Source organism: Macrobrachium rosenbergii, chromosome 17 (assembly GCF_040412425.1).
Source record: "Macrobrachium rosenbergii isolate ZJJX-2024 chromosome 17, ASM4041242v1, whole genome shotgun sequence".
In the NCBI taxonomy this organism is placed as follows: Eukaryota; Metazoa; Arthropoda; class Malacostraca; order Decapoda; family Palaemonidae; genus Macrobrachium; species Macrobrachium rosenbergii.
Window position 1 is genome coordinate 6,017,511 of NC_089757.1, and position 8,759 is coordinate 6,026,269.

The following is an 8,759-nucleotide window of genomic DNA, read 5'->3' on the forward strand; positions in this document are numbered from 1 at the left end:
CTGTGCCAAAGATGAGGAAGGCTAAGTAGGAGGAGGAGAAAAAAGACTAAGGGTTCCTCCATCCTTTCCCACATCTGCGAAAGACAAGGTCAAGACAGACATCTCCAAAGGGACAAGACAAAAGCTACAGCAAAAGTAGCAAGAACAGTAGGAACAGCAGGAACATCTGTGACTAAAGTATATTTAGACTTGAGGGAAAGGTGGAAAGAGAAGGAGAAAGCATTGTCAGATGCAATGGGATTCAGCCAAGACTGATGCAGGAGGGGAACTTTTGCTAAAGTCAAACGATCCAGGAAGGTATAATGGAGTGGATCCACCAAAACTGGGAATATTTGGAGTAGTGCAAGCAGAGACTGGAAAGGTGGGGACCAAAGCAGGAATGGTGGGGAAGGCAGTCTCATCAGCACAGCACTACCAGGTATCTATCATGTTACCAAGCATCAACGACTGGACCAGCTTTTGTTGGTATCCTAGCAGGAACTAATTTTTTATCATTTACTACTTTTTCATTCTTTGTTTCCTCTGATTTACTGATGGAACACATACGTGTTCGCTTTTTAATAACCATAATGCAGTTTTTTTTTTTTAGTAACAGTATATACGAGAGCACTTGTCATTCAAATCTGCTTTTGTGGTGGTGAATGTCAGTTCTGAATGAAAAGGGCCCTACTATGAATCTTCGATACATAGGAAAGGAGATATGGTTAAGCTTAATTTTTTTCTTTCCCATTCATGAACTTCACGCTCCTGCACGGCTTCTTGGGAGTATTGGCAATTGAGTATAATGATCTTATTGACCTCAATATGTTTCCTACTGAGATACACATAGAGTAAAATGGACTGGTTTTTCATAGAAATTTGGGTTAAATCTTCATTAGAAACATTAAAACCACACCTAACCTTAGGTTTTATCGAAATCAACCCAATACTTACTACGAAATACAACAGTTTCATTTAGTTATATTTTCTAATTAGCCCCCAGACTTTATTCTTGTATCGCAGTAACCATATTCCTCACAGAGAGGTCACCTAGTTAAGACGCATTTGCTACTGTAAGAGGTTGCAGATCAATAAGAAGATTACGTCCGGCAAAGAACCGTTTTACGTAAATCTTCAAAAAACGCCCCCAGATGCTATCTGAAGGTCAGTTATTCGTTCGGCAAAATGTCTGATCAGCCAAAGACTTCCTGGACCATGGGTCAGCCTTTCCATACCACTGGCCACCAAAAGTGGAATTCTGTGCCTTCCGCCGTATTTCCCGAGTCCATCATCTGCCTCTTTTTAAGCAGTGTGGATCATCACATCATCAGCATTATCCGAGTGAAGTTATCCTATCGGCTTTCAGTATTTGTCAGTTATTTGATGTAATCTTTTTGAATACCTAGCTCTCTGCCAGAACCTTGTTTGTGATGGGTAACATAATCCATTTCTGTCTCTTCAGTATAAAAAAAAGGCCAACTGTGATGTCAAGGAATTCTACTGTAGGTTATGACGATGCATATTGCACATTGAAGTTCCCCCAAGACTAAAGTTGTAGTATAACCTCCAAAACTGAAGACTGATGGAATGCGTAAAAATTGCCCAATGAAAACAAATTATTATTACAGAAATATTGATGACAAAGTTTAACTCAAGTGCCACTTTGGACACCTAAGATGTTTTAGTAGATTTTTTTTCTAGACAGAGGAAAATTTATTTAGGTATATTAATTAAACTGAAGATAATTATCATCAAGAAAATGTTAGAGGTTATGTTTATCAAAGGTGGGGGGAGGAAAATTCACGTACTTGGTTTACAAAAAAAAAAACTAAATATAGACTAGATGAACCTAAAATAGGTGTAAGACATTATATTAAATAAAATGAAGGTGTAGATTAAACAGACATCACAACAGCATGTGACGAGTATAGAACAAAAAACTGTGGGAGGAAACTGGTCCCAAGTAGGATACGTGGAACAAAGGCATCGGCTCAATCGACCCAGACGTCAGACGGGAAATTATACGCAGAAAGGTCGTTACAATAGAATGCGTGCCATTTGTACAAGGATAATGCATGATTTGCCTAACCTCTCCATTAATATCAGTATATAAACAAAATAGAACCTCACACAGATTTCCAGATGAACTAAAGCAATTGTCACCATTTCAGAATCATCCAATAAAGAACGCTGAACTTCGCTCGTACCTCGCCTCGGGCGGGTCTACCTAGTTATCTATGTTCATCATGCATTTCTTTTTTCGTAGTCAGCGATGTAAAGACGTAATAACGTGTACTGAGTAACTAAGCAGACCTATATTTGTATTCGACATTGAAAAACATCAACTGAACTTTGTCATAGCATTTTAAGCTTTCCATGAAAAATTTTATTCTGGACATACGAAAAATGATGCCGACTTATGTTTCGTCAGTGTTTGATATCCGTACAATTTCCGTAGTATTATTGATAATCAGTAGCTGCACAGTGGCGTGAGTCTTCATAAACAGACCGACTTTCGGATGAGTAGGGGTCGCTACATTCGATGGTTTGATGTTACTCGAGTTCTCCACTCAGAGACGGCATCCCTCCCTCCACATAACCGCCTCCGGCCCCAAACCCATCCCGGTCGCTCAGCTGACTGAACTGAGTGAGCTGTGAGCTTTGTGTCAGTGTGAGATTAGCAACGGACGTGTGTGCGTACGCCGGCGGACTTCGTCTCATTGTTTGTGACTTCTTGTTGAAAGTGAAACTTATTTACATATAGTACACGTGAGTTAATGATATTAGTTCTTTTGTACTTACCATTCTGTCCGCGTTCGAAGTTGCTGCTTCGTTTAGCAAGGTAAAGAGGATGTGCAACATGTGTTTACAAACACAACAATGGGCGCAAGTACTTCTTATTCTTTGCCTTCCTGAGTAGAAATTAACCTCCAGGAGAATGCGGGCTTATCCTTCCAGCTGTAAACAGGACAAGACAGTCACTCTTGGTCGAAGGATAATTTGCTGGAATGTTTTGACGAATCAAGTGTTTCTGGTTCTCTCGGTGAACGTCAAGATTCATTCGCCTGTTTAAGGGATGGGGAGTTTATTTTTAGACAAATATTCAGAAACGAACACACATTATGTATATACATAAATAAAACGATATGCGTAAATGTCAGTTAAGTAAATATACCTGTATATATATATATATATATATATATATATATATATATATATATATATATATATATATATATATATATATATATATATATATATATATATATATATCAGAAGAAAGAAGAAGACAGGGGCAGTAGCTCGGACGATACACGGTCAAGAGTTCATGGAAAGGCGTTTATTTGCGTACACTTATTCAAGAGCCTACGTTTCACATCGCTTGATGCATTTTCAAGGCTGGAGAAGTGGTTAAAACAATAAATACCTGTATATATAATGTGAAAAGTATATACAAATTTATTTGTAACCATGTTTATATCTGAGGCAGAGAGCAAAAAGGAACAAAAAGGGAAGACAAATAACAGCAAATGGCCGAAGCAGAGCAAAAAGGAAAAGACAAAGAACAGCAAAGGTGCACAGAACACCTACCCATATTGGTAGTGACAGTTAAACTGGCAAAGGACAACATGAATGAAAAAGACACACGGGGTTAAAAACACACACACACCCACACAAAAACCAGGCAATAAACAGCTTTGTTGACGATGATTGGTTGTTGAGTGTTGGAATGATCAGTTTGATCATTATGGATTCCAGAGTGGTTAGCTCCTCCTAACTTAGCACCTTTCACACAATTTGAAAGTCGTTGGCGTCTATATTAGTTTTACAAATTTTAGCATGATTCCTGGTGTTAGACTGATCCGGGCTCGATAGTTTGCTTCCAGTTCTGAAGCTAACCCCCTGATGAGACCAAATTCGAACTTTATTAGTCTCCTGTGGCATACAATATATGTGCCCAAATTACATCTGGGACAGGTATAATTATAGATCACAGATGCAAACAGGGGACCCACTGTATGCTTAGAATGGAATAAGGATCCAATAGTTCGTGGATTCTTCGGGATGAGCTTCAGATTCAGCACTGGTAGTTCCTTATTAAATAGGCTAATACATTTTCTCCTGAATTTATTATCATGTAGGAAGGGGAATTTTGCATATAGACGTAATTTGGGGACCGTATGAACTATAGGCAGATCATTCATCTTAGATTGAGCACATATTGAGGGATCTATAGAATATAACAAGTTGGAAACAGTTGTTCTCAAAATAGTTGGTTAGGAACGTGATTTCGTCATGAAAGGCTGCCCAACCAGAGGTAAGCGTTAAGCCCTGTGAAGTAAAGTAGATAAGGAATTAATCTTGAAATTGTAGAAACAGGAACTGTGTATATATATATATATATATATATATATATATATATATATATATATATATATATATATATATATATATATATATATATATATATATATATATATATATATATATATATATATATATATATATATAATATATATATATATATATATATACACATATATTTGTTGTATATGTGTATATATACATATATGTGTGTATACTGTATATATATTACATAGAAAATACTTCAAGTTTGTTGAGTACGAAGATGATACCTACCTTCACGAAATCAAAGGCTTTTGAAGATCAAGAATCACACAATGATCATATGTCATGACTAAAATATGAAAGTATGAAGTCTGAGTAGGAACACTGTAAATTCGAATCTCTCTCTCTCTCTCTCTCTCTCTCTCTCTCTCTCTCTCTCTCTCTCTCTCTCTCTCTCACTACATTTTTACCAAGACACCAGTTTCTTGGTAAATATTGACGCGAGGCAAACCAAGCTGGATGTATTCATGTTCTGAACTAATGCTCACGTATGACAAAGCACTTTCAGAATGTGAGACGTATTTATTCTTGGACAGGCATGGCACCAGCAATGTTTTATCCATCATGTTTAGCGATATTGAAAAGACTGCATGAAATTTTAAATAATTATGATTTGATAATGTTTGCTATAATTTCCTTTTTGTTTTTATGTCATTCTGGTAAATGAAGTTTTCATGTATGTATGATATACAATGTATATATATTATATTTACAATGAATATATTTACATGAATCTTCATTTTCCAAAATGACAAAAACAAAAAAAATATAAAAGCATAATCAAATATAATATATATATATATATATATATAATATATATATATATATATATATATATATATATATATATATATATATAAAATTGTTATCACATCATTGTAAAGTTTTAGATACAACCATTAAGCCACAAATGTTTAATATCTAATTAATGTTACTTAAGGAATCTATATATATATATATATATATATATATATATATATATATATATATATATATATATATATATATATATATATATAATATCACACGTCACTACATGTAAGCTGATGGGTTTCAGCTTAGCTTTATTTCAAGGCAAACTGAAACTGGTCAGGACCAACACCCAGTCTTTAATTTTTCACCTGTGGTTGTGTGTGATAAATGAATCACGTGTTGAAGTTATATAAAAAAATATGTAATATATATATATATATATATATATATATATATATATATATATATATATATATATATATATATATATAAATGGATGTGTGTTTTGTGTGTATCTTCCAGCATAACTCTGATACGCATTGAGCAATTTCAACCAACTTTGTATACATATGACTTATTATCTGGAAAAGAATACTGTGGGGTAGGTTAGGTTAAGCATTCATTAGTTTTACCAGACCAGCTGATTAGCTCCAAAAGGATTAGCACGTGGCTAAGAACCAATTGGGGTGGGGTGCAAGAAATGAGTTTCTGTAGCACCAAATGGGGTGGGGTGGGAAAGGCTCCCCTGAAACAGGGCTGGTTCTGTCTGTAGACTTAGTAACTAAATAAACTTTACGGGTTTATCATACCTCATTTTGGTATACAAATGAATTACTATCTGGAAAAGAATACTTGGGGGGTAAGACATCACTGGCACCAAAGGGGGTGGGAGTGGGAAGGTGGTGACATATAAAAATAACCGAAAATGATGGACATTAGTTTTAACCCACAGTTTTCGAGGTCACTGAGATGAATAGTGACACTCCTGATGCCCTTTAAGTCCAAGTTCAGCCCCAATAGGAATGGGGGTGAGAAGGGGTGAAATATAAAATGTCAAAAATGTTGGGCAATGTAACTGAAGCAACTATCTTAACAGGAAAGGGAAGAAAGTTTATCGGTTGTCATTCAGTGTTTTTCCAGGCAGCGTTAGGTTGGCCAGCTAGTATAATTATATATATATATATATATATATATATATATATATATATATATATATATATATATATATATATATATATATATATATATATATATATATATATATATATATATATGTGTATATGTGTTATATATATTTGTATAGGGATACAATATATATATATGAAGTTAGTAATGTTTATTTAGGGATAAAGAAATATTTTTTTTTAGAAAAATATTTTTTATCATTGTTGTATGGTTCATATTTTATTAACGTATCGAATAATAGGCATAGAAAGTTATACAAAAGGGTGTTTGTGTTTTTAATGTAGTGCGAATGTTTGTGAGTACAGTCATCAAATATGTTTTCACGCAATTTTTTTCGACGCCTAACTTATGATTTTACATGGCTGTACTTACCAACATGAATGAAAAAGTTGTCGCTATTCTCTAGAGCTTCTTTTCATACAAGTAATGTCCGTTTTTAACGATTTGTAAGCAAGTGAAGTGATTGGCTGATTGACTGACTGAACATTTGCTGGCGTTACATGAAAGAGTATTAATGTAAACTGGAAAATAATTTGCAAGCAAACTGGTGGTGCCCTTTTCAAGGTCTTGGTTAGAGAACTGTGAATTTTATTTCCAGCTTCAAGCTCCAACGCTGAGCATAGGAGGTTGATGTCATGTTGTTCCCCATTTTCAATTTGTTTGTTGTGCCACTGTCACTGGACAGCAGAATTGCAGACCGGGATGGATTTTGGACCGTGAGAAAATGAATACATGTACCACTACTATTCCTACTGTTTAGGCTCCATCCAGTGTTATTACTCATGATGTTCTTGCAACTTCTGCCGACTATCGCGCTTCCCCTCCTTACCACTTTTCCATATCACGCCAATACCACGAAATGAATAACAGAGCAAGGATTGCATTTGGTTGGAAACTTGGGACTTTTTTCTCGTTGGAGGACCCGGCATGAATTTTAAAACTGATTGGGTAACTTTTTTTCACAAACTGGTGTCACGAAAGCTGGGGTTGTCAAAGCGGGAAATAATTGTGAATATTTGAAGAACATTTGGCCATCATTTATAAGAGTCAGGTGTATAAAAGGATGGTATTTTTCTTGCCTGACTAAGGGGTTTGAACATCTTGTTGGACGAAAATGAATCGTGATTAAGAAGTGACACCTTGTTCTTTAATAACATCTTTTCGTTAGAAACTGTTAGAATCTAGGCACCAGATTCTATTCCCTGATAAAGTGACGAAACTAAAATAGAAGTGAAGTAAGTGACATCCACGGGGTTATTACCAATTTCGCAGCTCGACGTAAATGCCATCATATGTATCCTCTGGCGCCCAAGAAAGGATGCATAGGGGCGCAGTGAACTCACGATGGCCCCCTCGTGCCATTTTCCACTTCAAGCTGAGGCCTGAAGAGATGTGTGGGGAGGTCCCAGCTGAAATAATTCATTTCTCTAACGCTGTTCATTTATGCACAATATGTATTTTTATTTTCATTGTATTTTTCCCATTTTTCACATCTGGGCATTCTCTTCTGTGGAAGATTATTGAACAGTTGAATGGATTTGTAATTAATGCGTATTTTTAATTTAATTAATAATAATAATAATAATAATAATAATAATAATAATAATAATAATAATAATAATAAGCATTACAAGGACGAATATCATAAATAATCTGCGGTCTGTATTTTGATATACCTTTTGAATTTAAATTTCTCAATGTAAAACCATATAAATATTATAAGAATGGCTGGTCCCCAGAAATGGTCGACATTTGAAAGGGTGGCGTGCGAACGTTAGCGAGGTCTGCCGAAACCCTGAAATAAGTGATCTTATCTCCAAAAGTGTTTCCGGGACGGCTGTTATCCTATTCCTTTTGTCTTCTTTTATTTTTCTTTATATTTCTACATTTTTTTTTAAGAAGAAAGGTACCATGCACACAAATGCACGGCCAACCTCTTCGTATAGCGTGACAAAGTTAATTCAAGATTAAAATAAACGTGATATCATTGACAACAATATTGTTGTTATTATGAAGATTTAAATACTTGATATTTATTTTAAAGTACCCGTACGTCTTTTCCGTACTGATAAGGAATGTAAAATCATCGCAGACAACAGGAATTCGATTAGCCTACAATAACGTAGACCCCAAACTAACATCCCTTAGGATGACTGAACAATATGTGAATTTTGAAGTGTAAAATGCTGCAGAGTATTTAGCCCCTAAAGGGGGCGGAGCACTAGCGGATCCAGTGTGGGGGGGCCACCTGGGCACGTGCCTCCCCATGCAAAATGACAAAATAATAATCTTGAAGATTTAGATATCATAATTAGAAATGTAAACATGGGAAAAAATAAAAAAATCTGTTATAGAAATAATAATACAGTTTTGAGAAAAAATAATAATCTTAATGATGATGATAATTGATTCGGTATTTCCTGATAGAGCAG

At 35.1% G+C, this 8,759-nt stretch overlaps 1 protein-coding gene across 1 annotated transcript in view; it reads left to right on the plus strand.

Moving 5' to 3' along the window:
- Positions 1-2,608: 2,608 nt before the first annotated feature.
- LOC136847679 (uncharacterized) overlaps positions 2,609-8,759 on the plus strand; it is an 89,243-nt gene continuing 83,092 nt past the window's right edge. Inside the window, exon 1 of the mRNA XM_067119475.1 lies at positions 2,609-2,748. The gene's annotated coding sequence lies outside the window, so the exon portion shown is untranslated. The remainder of the gene's footprint in view (positions 2,749-8,759) is intronic.